The sequence below is a fragment of the Rhinolophus ferrumequinum genome, chromosome 7, assembly GCF_004115265.2.
Source record: "Rhinolophus ferrumequinum isolate MPI-CBG mRhiFer1 chromosome 7, mRhiFer1_v1.p, whole genome shotgun sequence".
In the NCBI taxonomy this organism is placed as follows: Eukaryota; Metazoa; Chordata; class Mammalia; order Chiroptera; family Rhinolophidae; genus Rhinolophus; species Rhinolophus ferrumequinum.
The window spans coordinates 86,167,422-86,180,215 of record NC_046290.1 but is presented as its reverse complement, the minus strand read 5'-3'; positions in this window follow the sequence as shown (position 1 = coordinate 86,180,215).

The following is a 12,794-nucleotide window of genomic DNA, read 5'->3' as shown; positions in this document are numbered from 1 at the left end:
ATATTTACTCTCTATCTGTCCTTTGAAGGAGTTGGCAGAACACTGAAACTTACCTGATCCATCTTTCCCTCCCACATGAAGAGCCACCAAAGGGCTTTGCATTTAATAGGAGCTCAAATGAATCAAAATGGAGTCAAGTGAACTGAAAATAACTGAGTTAAATTGAATCTTCTTCAACATATTATCTAAAAATAATCCAAGGTGTTCTGCCTCCCAGGGGTATTTGCATTTTAATAAGCAACTTGGAAAGCCCTTTGTTTGAGGACAGAAAGGAATACCTAATTGCTGAAATTGCAAGCACCTCCTATGCATGTGCCCTTCTCTTCTATCAGATTGAGAAATAAACCCCCAGAATCCCTCACATTCCACCGGGAAAGCTGCCACCCAGTTTACCTGAGCACAAAATCTACTTCCCTGAAACATACTCACCAAAGGTCTTGGTAGTCTTTATTGTGAAAAATACACACATAGATAGAGATGGAGATATAGAGATATAGATATATCTCAGGGAAGCCAAAACAATGTATACACATGACTTGTATTCATCTTTTGTTATCGGTATATATTGAGTATTACAAATTTAATACAGTTTTTTTTTCTTTCTTAAAATGTATATACATTTTTTTGGAGATATATACATATATATGTATATATATATATATGTATATATCTCCAAGGCTTATTTGTTTGGGTTATCCTCCTTTCTGTTAGCCCAATAAGTTCTCCCCATGGGAAAACACTGGTCTGTTTTCTTAAAAGGTGTCAACACTTCCACTTATTAACTCCTAGAACTGTATCTCTATGGGGACTTTTATTTATTCTCATTGTGAACAGGTATGTCAGCATAAGCATGTTGGCAAATCTCATTATTTAATTTTGCTCTTGTCTATGAGTGACAGGAAATTGCACTGGATTACATTTCCTTAATGCCAAATCAACTTAACTGGAGAATTTGTCAGCCAACCAGATTGATGCAAAAATCTGCTTCTAAAAATTCTCATGAACGGAGAAGTTTTTCATTTAGAAATAGTTGACATGGATGCTCGTGAAGAACAAGTATCATGCTTGTGTCTCAGGTAACCCAAATCTTCCCAGGGGAAGGGCTTTGGGAAGCTGGCTCCCAAGTGTCAGGAGAGAGAAGACTCCAACAAAGGAGTCGAACAGATCAGGGTTGGAATTCTGATTTATCGTTTCCTAGCCACTAAACTTGGACAAGCTGAATCTCTCTCAACATTAGTTTCCTCAAGTGAAACTGGAAGATAATAAAAACTGCAAAAGGATTAATGACATACAGAGAACTTGGCACAGTGCCCAGCACATAGTAAGCATTAAATAAATGCTATCTTTCCTTATGGTCTTGGCTGAAATGAAATTACTCTTATGGGAGCTTATATCTGCAGGACAGATGACTCCAGGGAAGTGTAACCCATACCGTTATTATATGCCATTCCATAACTGCCTCAGATTTGTGTGCATGTTTAATTTATAAACATAAAATTCTTCCATTTACCTAGAACATTTCGTGACTCTGACACGGTAGCCAAATTTCCTTGTTTTAACATTCTTCCTCCCTAGAAAATCATTCTCAACACTGCACGATCATGCCTTTCTCCTGCTCAGGATTGAATAGCTCTTTATCACTTTATCAGAAGAATAGACACAAATTCTTCTGCTTGTGTCAAGAACCATGATGCTCTGGTTCCCCAGGTACCAAGTTTACTAGTCCCACCAGAGGTCATTTTCCTTTTCCTCTGGACTTCCTCTCTCTATTCCACACACATGTTCTGATAACCCTCATCTTTGTTGCCCCAGCCATAAACCTCTTTGGCTATATTCCTCTCTTCTTTCTGTCTTCTCAAATCATAATTATCCTTCAAAAGTCAACTTTGGTGAAATACTTCCCTGACACTCCTTTGGCCTCTTGTTTTATTTCAGAAATTGATAGCAGTTAAATTGTGTCACACAATTTAACATTTTACTAAACACTATCTTTCACTCTTCGTTGTATTATGTGTCCTAGTTGTGGATACTTAGCTTGACTACCATCCTTGAGATAGGAAATGTCTCTTAAGGTTCTCCTATAACCCGTGTTTGCCATGTGGTGTGAGGGACATCAGATGTGGTGTTAGACACACCTAAATTCAAGTTCCCATGCTCTGTGACCTCAGACAGGCTTCTTAAGCTCTCTACTCCAAAGTTTCTTCAATTACAAATGTTGTTACGAGGTTTCAATGATATAATGTCTAGTGTCTGGCAGTAGAAACTCTTCAATAAATACTAGCTATAATTATTTTAAGTCTGAATCATTAGCACTAGAACCTTTGAAATCTAGGGCTTCTTTGTCTGTGTCTCGCACAACGTCTTAGCCTGGTGTTCCCCAGAAAGCAGAGCCTGAGGCAAAGTTTGGGTGCTACCACTTTATCGGGGGGGTTTAATGCAGGGAAGCATAAGTAAGGGGCACCTGGCCAGAGAACGAGGCAAGAGCCAAGTAAAAGGGTGCTTAGGGAGCTGGCCACCCCTGGATATGGAGTGCTACTGATTGCTCATTGTTTGAAAGTCTTCAGAGAGGCATGTGAGCGTCTGACCTCAGGGCCGTGCATCCACCAGGAAAAGAGAGAAGGCTATAGCCACTGGGTCCTGTCTTCCATTGGCCAAAGGTTCTGCCCAGAGGGCACTAACTCCCCCCTACTGTTAGTGTGTGCTTCCAGTGGGTGCAGAGTAGATCCCTGGTATCTCAAGTCTCAGCTTGAGTGTGAGGTAAGGAGCGCTGGGTGTGGACCTGGAGACAGGCCCTGTTGGGTTGTGATCATAAGCCCAGGAAGACACAGTCATGGACTCCAGTGGGTGAAAGCTTCAGAGAAAATTGAGGCCAAGAAAAAGACTCTTAGGCTATGAGATAAACTAAGCTATCTTGTCATTCATTTCTCTCCTTCAGATCTCTTTCAAAGCTTTTATCCCAATCTTATGGTCTTAATATTGTGTATATCTCTTTCCCCGTGAACGCTGATGGGAATGTATATTTTCTTTCTTTATAAGTAAGAATTTTGATTATAAAAGTAATAAATGCTCAGTATAGGGAAATTAGAAAATAGAGATAAGCAGATAAGAAAATAAAAATACTTCAAAATATCTTTATCATGATATGTATTATACTTAAAGCTGGCTTGTTCTTAACCTGGTGTTCTGAGTACTGTATCTTTTTAACAAATAACTGTTTAGAATCTCATTTTAATGGCTATATAATATTTCACTTTGTGTTTGAACCATGATTTGCTTCATTAATCCCTATTATTGGACATTTACATTGTTTAAATTTTTGCAATGATTAACAACATCAAAGTAAACAGGTGAATATCGCTGAAGATGAATTCTTAGGAGGGAAATTGAAGGCTTAAGCGTTGGTACCCTGTTAATGCTTTGGGTAATTATTATCAACTTCTCCTCCAGGAAAGCTGTAGCAATTGAAACACCTCCAGGAGCGTCCAGGATTAAGATATGCATTTGTAGACCTGCAGATTCTGTGTAATGACCTCAGCTAGAACACTGCTGAGTATGTTGAGCTTGACCAAACACGATTCCAGTCACTCAGCACTCTGTCTCATCATCACGTGGGGTTTTGAGAGCTCTGCAGTAGCATTAACGCCTCAGAGTCCTGGAGCTACCTTTCTCCTTTCATCTCTACCTGAGACACTCATCAATCTTATTATTACACCCAATATCATGAAACAATGTTGATCTTGACTGGGATACTTTGGAAGTCAACACTAGTTCTAACAAATGACATTCTTCCATGTCTTGCTGGACCATTAGTATTCTGGTGAGAATAATTCCCACATATCATCCTGAATAACCTGTTTGTCAACCTTACCATACTAAACCACAGTTTTCTATGTTGCATAACCTTTTCATCTCTGGGAAACACATTCCCTGCCCAGCTAGGCCCTGGGTGTGCATTAAACAATAATAAGCATTTATGCTGGGCTTTTTTAATCTTCAAAGTATTTTGTGAGCATTAACTCATTAATTTTCACAACACTCTTGTAAGATTAGTAAGTACTACTCCTCCCCTGAAATAAAAACAGCACAAACCATTGAAATATTTGACATCACAAAAAGCCCAGAATCTAATAGTCTGGGAAGAGAAGATTGCTGATTACCAGCACAGTGGTGAGAGTGGAAGGAAGCTGGGCAGGCTAGAGATCTTTCTAGAATCACAAAGGGAATCAGCAGCAGGACAGCAATTAGATTTCACTTTCCTAGTGTGTATTGCTCTGCTTGGGCCAAAAAGCAGTCAGACCATGGTAATTTAGTCAAAATTCTGTACAAGAGTTAAGGATATCTGACCAATTCAAGGACACCTACCTATAACCAAGCAATATGAAGGAAAAGCACAAAGGAAAAGTCATAAATATTCAAATTAGAGGTATAACAGGCAGAAAATGTATCTCAGAAAACAGGCATTGAATTTAAAGGTTAGGCATTAGTGAAGAAATTCAAAATATAAATGCAAATGACAAGTGACAACACAATGAATCATAAGAGGACTGGCTCATGAATTCTTACTTACATATGTACCTGTACCATCAAATAATGTTGACAAGTAGGAGCTGTAAAATTCCAGAGAGTAGGTAAACACACAGATTTTAATACTGTTAGGGGGAAAAATATTAACTTGTTTTATACACCTGGGACCTAGTGATTACTTTTGACCTTGGTGCCTTGAATAGACAATAAAATAAAGAATTCTAAGTTTTAAAACTTTCCATCATCAGCTAAATCATTAACTTCATTGTGCTCCAGGTACCAGTCTAGGAAGACAAGCATCATTTGCTATCCTTTTTCTACTTTATGTGGATGGCGAATATCATGGGCACTGTGGTAAAAGTGTTTTAGAATCCTGGAAGTCAGAAGAATAATATAATGATGCATTGCATATTGCAACTACTGTTTACTATAATAATGCCCGTTAGTACTAGATATTGTACATGGAGTATAGACAGCAAAGTTTACCATGTAGTATGAAAGAATGTGGACTTCAGCAAAAATAAAAAATAAAAAATAAAAAAAAACCTGACTTTAAACAAACTAAAAAAATAAAAACTAAAAAAACCCTGACTTTAAACAAACTACCACATATTAGTTGTGTGACTGAGCAGGTTATATACAATCTCTAAGCCCCATTTCCCTCATCTGTATAATGAGGATAATGACACCGTATTGGTCAGGACTCTTGGTTGCAAGTGACCTTTCCGTGATCCCATATTCCCCTCTAGCAACTACCTCATTTCTCTGCTCTCCTGAAAGAATTGTGCATGCTCTCTCTGTCTCTAGGTCTTAACGTCCCCATCTCTCTTCAGCCTACCACAAGTAAGCTCCTGTTTCTACCACCACCACCCCACTGAGACTTCTCTTTTCAAGGTCAACTTAGAGAATCATATTCAACTCTCAGTCCTCACCTTGCAGGACTTTCAGTAGCGGGTCCTCCTCAATGGACATGGCTGAGCATGCTTTCCTCCTGAAACACTTCCTTCTCTTGACGTCCTTAATATCGTAATCACCTAGATTTTCTATGACCTCAATAGTGATTACAGTAGACCTTTGAATAGGCAAGGGTTATGGGTGTTGACACCCTCCCCTGCCACCCTCCACACACACACAGTCAAAAATCCACAAGTAACTTAAGTTGGCCCCCCTCATCCGTGGATTCCTGATTGCTGATTGAAAATATTGTTTTCCATCCCCAGTTGGTTGAATCCACAGATGTGAAACCTGGGGTTATGGAGGGATGAGTGTATTTTTCCTTTTTTTAATCTGCATATAAGTTGATCCATGCAGTTCAAACCCATGTTATTCAAGGGTCAAATGTAGTTTTCAATTTCCTCTGCTGACTCTCTTTTTTCTGCCTGAATTCTGAAAGTATCCAAGGACTCTGTCCTTATCCCTCTTCTACATGTATTCCCACCCCGCTAGGAGATCTCATCATATCCCATGGCTTCAAATAGAATAGATAATTCTATCTCCAGCCCAGATGATTTTCCTGAACTCCATCCTGGCAAATCCAAGAGGCTACTCAACATCTGCTCTTTTATAATAGGTAAGAAACATTTCAAACTTAACATATCCAATATTAAAATTATGACATCTGTCCTCTCGTGCCACCCTCAGTCCTGCCAATCTTTTCTTCTCCAGATCTTCTCCTTGAGTGCCACCACTATTCCTCCAGTTGCTTAGGAATGACCTTTGTCATTTCCTTGGTCTTCCTCTCCCACTCTTCATCATGCCCACCCTCTACTCACACATCCAATCCATCGGGAGGTCTTGCTTACTCCGCCTAAGAATATATCTGGATTCCAGCCACTTCCCCTGTCATCACCACAACCCCCTAGTTCAAGCCAGCAACATTATGCACTTGAATTAAGACTTTTAATGGGTTTCCTTACTGCTTTTCCTCTTGTCTCACTGTAGTTTGTTCTTCAAGTCCAAGTGATTGAAACATAACACAAATAAATATATGCTTCCACTATAAAGCTACCACTGGTTTCCCAATGCAGTTATAATAAAATCCAAACTCTTTAGCAAGTTGGAAGAGGCCCTACATAAACTGATTGTGCCTCACCCACCAACCTTGTTTACTATGACCTTCTTTATGATACTTGAATACAACAAGTGCATCTGGATGTCAGACATTGTACTTGTATTTTCCCCTACTGGGAAACTTATGCCCCAGATTTTCACATGGCTGGCTCCCTGACAACCCAGATCTCAGCTCAAATGTCAGTTCCTTAGAGAGACTTTCTTTGACATTTTAAATAAAGTTGTCTCCACACACTTCCCCATGTACACATATATTTTCTACTTCATTAACCTTTCTAAATTTTTTTCAAAGCACATATTACTATCTGAAATTTTATTAATCATTTATATATTTATTATCTGCCTTCCCCACTATAAGATTCCATAAAACCAGGACCTTGTTTTTTCTTCTCTACATCCTTCAGAACTAGTAGTTTTAGTCTACTCAAAGGCACTCCTTAAATAATTTTTATACTATAAATGAAAATCCAACTCAAACTGGCTTAAGGAAAAGTAGAAAAAAATAAATGTAACCTAAAGGTTGAGAAATAGATTTAGTTTAAAGAATGACTGAAACCAAGCATCCAAGATTGACACATCAGTGTTGGTATCTTTCCCAGTTTCTTGGCTCAGTTTTTCTTTTTGTTAGTTTCATTCTCTGGCAGATTGGGCAGGAAAAAGACATAACAAGTGGCTGGCATCTCCTAAATAACATGATCCTTACAGTTCTCAGTCTCAGGGGAAGGAAGTTTTTCTGGAATAGAAATATTGATTTGCCCAATATTTTATCCCCAAAACCTAGAACACTGGCTGGAACATAGTAAATACCCATTAATATTTATTGAATTAGTTAATTAATGAATAAATACAGATTTTTTTTCCTCTCCCAGTACCTACATGTCAACTGCCAATTTAAGACTCTATTGGCCTATTCAGGGAGGAAGGGTATGTTGAGAAATCACCTGGAACACCTGTCCATGCTACTGTGTTTCCCCAAAAATAAGACCTAGCCGGACAATCAGCTCTAATGCGTCTTTTGGAGCAAAAATTAATATAAGACCTGGTATTATATTATATTATATTACATTATATTATATTATATTATATTAGACCCGGTCTTATAGTAAAATAAGATTGGGTCTAATATAATATAATATAATGTAATATAATACCAGGTCTCATATTAATTTTTGCTCCAAAAGATTCATTAAAGCTGATTGTCCATCTAGGTCTTATTTTCAGGGAAACACAATAGCAGACAGAGTTCCATCTAAATCACAAATGATGGGTGATGGACAACACCCAGTGGAAAAAGTATGACAAGAAGACAAACTATTTCTATTACAAATACATAACTGGTTAGATTGATTTAAGGATTAGATGAGTTCATATTTATGGAAAAGCCCGGTCCAACACAGAAAAATAAAGTATTTCAACAAATATTACTTACTTCTGCCACTTCAAATACTTTAACCTAAATGGGGCATAGAAGTAGCTTGTATTAATTGGGTTCCATCCACTTGGAAAACTTAAGACTACTTGAAAAAGATAAGTTTACAAATTGCTAAGTCTGAAAAGCCAGGCTCATACAAAGATTCTTCTGGACCTGGAAACATAAGCCATTTGAAATGTATGATTCTATTTGCCCAAGAAACCTAAACCTCAAATGCTAAAAAATAAGTTTTGGAGGGCTTTTGAGTCCATCTACCCTTCTAGTCCATATAGTGTTCCTCTATCAGCTAGCTGCCTGGGTCTCAGTTCTCTCTTACCACAGGTACACGATAGGTAGAACTTCAAACAGATAAATGGCTATGGTTTGAGCCTTTTGCTATGGTGGATATTTTACAGGTGGGAGAGACAGCATAGGGAAAAAAAGTATTTCCGGCTTCACTGGGATTTAATTTCACTTACTAAGAACATACTGTCTTATTTATACACATTCATTACCCTGCATTCTATATATTTCTCTAGTCAATGCGTCCTTCCATTTTCCCAGACAATATTTTTCACATTATACCCTCTCCACATAATTCAAACAATGTCTCCCCATTCCTCAATCTTAACTAAAAGCATTACTTGTTATTCTAAGGACGGAGAAGTTAGCAAAAGAGAGCATCCATGCTCCCACCACCACATACACTCTTCTTTTTGCATATAATCTGCTGTCTCTATAGATGAACTGTCTGTGCTCATCAAGGGTCATACCCACCAATTGTGCCCTGGATTTACTCCTCTCGTCAGTGCCAGGATATTGATCTAGCTAGCATCTATTCTTTCTCTTTCCTGCATCTTTAGTTTTCCCTCTGAGTTGACCATTACCATGAATGAGTACTCACACAATCTCTCTTGATCGAAAATACCCATCCAACAATTGCCTAATTTCTCCCTGTCCCTTTACAGCAATATGCCTGTGAAATAGCTGTCTGCACTACCTTTCCTCACCCCTCTTTTGAACCCAGTCCAATAAGATTTTTGTTCCTGCTACTGCACCAAAACAGCTCTTGTCAAGGTCACCATTGATCTCCACATTGCTATAATCTATGATCAAACCTCAAATTACATTTTACTCTACCAGACACGGGTGATACAGAATATTTTTACCTCCTTCCTCCCGCGTGAAATATTTTCCTCACTTTCAGATCCACACTTTCTTTTGATTCTCCTCCTAGTTCATCAGGCACTCCATCTATTTTTGTTGGTACATTCTTACATTGCCAACCTGGAAATACTGCATTGATTCGGGGCTCCATCTTCTCTTACCTATCTACATTCATTGCATTAGGAATTTCATCCAGTAAAATTACTAATGTATGCTAATGACAATCAAATATACATCTAACTTTCCTTTGAATTCCCAGCTCTTATACCAAATGCCACTCAGTATCGTCATTTAGAATTTTAATAGGTTTCTCAAACTTAATGTATGTTAACACTCTCCCAAACTAAGTAATTGACCCACAGAGACCCCAAACATGCCCCCTTTTATGGTCCCCACCTCAGTTAATGGCCACTTCATTCTTCCATCTACCAGGAACCCCTGTCAGCTCTACCTTCAGATATATCCAGAAGATGACCACTTCCCACCATTTCCACTTCTACACCTAGTCCAAACCTCCATCATTTTGCATGAATTATTTTAATATCCCCATTACCTGACACAACTGATTCTTTTGCACAGAAGCCAGATTGGATTCTTTAAAATATGTCAGGTCCCGTTATGTCTCTGCTTAAAACCCTCTGGTGGCTTTTCATGGCTTGCAAAATAGAATCCACATTTTTTACCATGACATTAGAGACCCTCCGTGACCTGGCTCCTGATGGCCTTTCTGACCCTATTTCTTACTATTTTCCCCCTCACTCACTCAACCTGTCACACGAGGCTTCTGCTTTTCATTGGGCATGCCAAATTCATTTCTAACTCAGGATCTTTACATGTGCCAGTTGTTCCATCTGGAACTCAAGTTTTATACCCCTCCTCTTTTCAGGCCTCAAAATTCTTCCCTGAAGACGCAATCTAAAACAATTCCTCCCTTCTCCTTCAGAACTCATTTTTCCTTTTAGCATTTACTGCATGACTGTATATCACTAGTGCCCAGTCAGGACACAGAACCCATACCGTGTATTTAAACACAGAACATTTAATATAAAGAATTGTCAACTAGTAGGAGGTGATTAACTAATAAACGGGGTAGAAGAGGACCCTAAGAGATCTAGATGTAGCATATACTCCTACCTCTAGGCTGAAGAAGAATGCAAAATAAGGAAACTGAAAATTAAGAGTGCTTCCCTCCCCTAAGGCTCAGATGCAGACCTTCTCAGAAAGCACATGGCTACCAGAGGAACACACAATCTGCTTGTGGCAAAGGAACTTGACAAAGGGAGGCCCAGTGGTCTTTAGAAGCAGTCTGCTCTTGTCAAGGGTGCAGGAGTTAGAGTTGGTCTCTAGAATTGGCCTGTCATCACCATCAATTGTCACCAGATTGGATGGTGCAGGCAGACCAGAACTGATGGAAAGTTCTGGTGAGGATAGCATGACCTAAGGGTGCAGCAGGAGCTCATCTGCAAGAACTACTAGGCTTCCTCACTGAATAATAAATGGAGGACTGGAAGCTTAAAAGGGAGTATCTTCCTGCCACTATCACTTTGCCGGTGACTTCTAGTAATGATGTTTAACATTCTGCCAGCTGGAAAAGCAGGACTGTTCACAAGGTCCAGCTCCATTATACAAGTCAGGGCAAAGAAGGGAGGAATCGGAGAGACAACAGATTGGTAACTGGGAAAACAGGTTACGTATTTATCTGTCTATTTCCTGTTTCCTCCCCCCTAGAATAAAGCTCTTTGACAGCAGGCACTTTATCTTGTTCTCTGTATCCCAGCATCTTATCTAGTTCCCAGGATATAGCAGGAATTCAAAAAATATCTGTTAAATAAAAATATAAATATATAGCCTGGTTCTTTTTAGAAGTTGTTCTGTTCTTTCTGTTACCTGGCATTTGTCCCCTCCCCCCCCCCTTTTATTTCCAATCAAACTGCAATGTCTTTCAATTTCTGACTCTAACATCCCACTTTTCTGACTCTCAGGCCATGTGGAAGTATCACATGCTTGAATGGTGAACACAAGTCCTAAACCAACTGATCACTATATTCTATCCTTTAGCTACTGAGATTCAGGCCCAGATGTTTTCTGGAAGTTGTTAGTAAAAAGGAGCCCTGTATCTTGGGTGTTTCATGAGAGAGGAAGTAAGTCTGGGGCTGCAGGCAAAAACCTCAGTCATCATGGGAGGGCTTGTCTGAGGTTAGAGCTAACACAGCTAAAAGCGAAGCAGAAAGGTGGAGAGATGCTAAATCTAGGTGACATCATTTGAATCCCTGGATCCAGCCAGCCACAGACTTTTCAGTTATATTAGCCAATAAGTTCCCATTTTGTCTAAATATATTAATCAGCATTCTCCAGAGAAATAGAACCAATAGGAGATATACGTGTGTATATATATCTCTTCATATATATACATATGAAGAGATGTATTATAAGGAATTGGCTCTGATTATGGAGGCTGTGATGTTCCACGATCTGCCATGTGCAAGCTGGATATATAGGAAAGCCAGTGGTGTATTGCTAGTAAGATGAAAGGCCTGAGGACCAGGGAGCTGATGGTATAAATCCCAGTCCAAAGGCAGGAAAAGACTGATAGCAGGCAGGCAGGAAGCAAAAAGGGCAATTTCCTTCTTCTTCCTCGCCTTTTTATTCTATTCAAATTCTCCAAGGATTGGATGATGCCCGCCTCGGGGTGGGCCACGTATATTACTGAATCCGTTGATTCAATTCTCATCTGTTCCAGAAACACCCTCACAGCTATATCCAGAAATAATGTTTAATCTGGGAACTCCTTGGCCCAGTTTTGTTGTTCTGCCACTTAAAGCTGAACAAGTTCAGCTATACGTTCTAATTTTCTAAACTTCAGTCACCTTAGGGAGAATGTCCTTACTTTAAAACCTTCCACCACCTCATGGAGCATCTGACCTCTCCCTAGAAGATACTCAGTGTGCTCATGAAGTATCATATACTGACAAGTGGCAAATTTTCTGGAAATTGGCTTTCCATTTAGCCCCTGATATCCATTCCAGAATTGCTTTGAGATATGCTCATCCATGAAAATGATTGGAGAGAGGAAATAAACTAGTGAAACTTTATCTTCATACATAGCCAAACAAAAAGGAAGAAATAGCTTTGAAACTGACAGAAAATCTTAACATAGCCAAAAAATAACCAAGTAGCTACCTAAATACCTCTTTAATATTAGAATCCAACCAGAGTGGAAATTTTGCAACCACATTGGCAAAGGGTAGGAATAACAATAAAATTCATGGACAATGAGTTTCTATCTGGCACCCCACCCAGAGCGCCTCTTCAGGACCAAACATAAATCCCCACTTGCTGGGAGCATGTGCTGATGGACCTCAGCTGAGAGCCTTACTGGACACTGTCTCTTGCCACAGGGTACCGCCTCACTCAAGGCTCCCCTGTCCAGGGACAATGGCTGGCTGAGGTGAGGTTACAAAGACCCAGTCCCCTTGCCTCAATTTGTGATCATTTTGAAGGGTTATCCCAATTCCAGGGCTCCCTATGGAATGCCTGAGATCTCAATGCCCAGGTGTACCTCCAAAAGGCACTCCCTAATAAACCTTCTCCACTTCAGACTCTTTTCCAGAAATCTAAAACA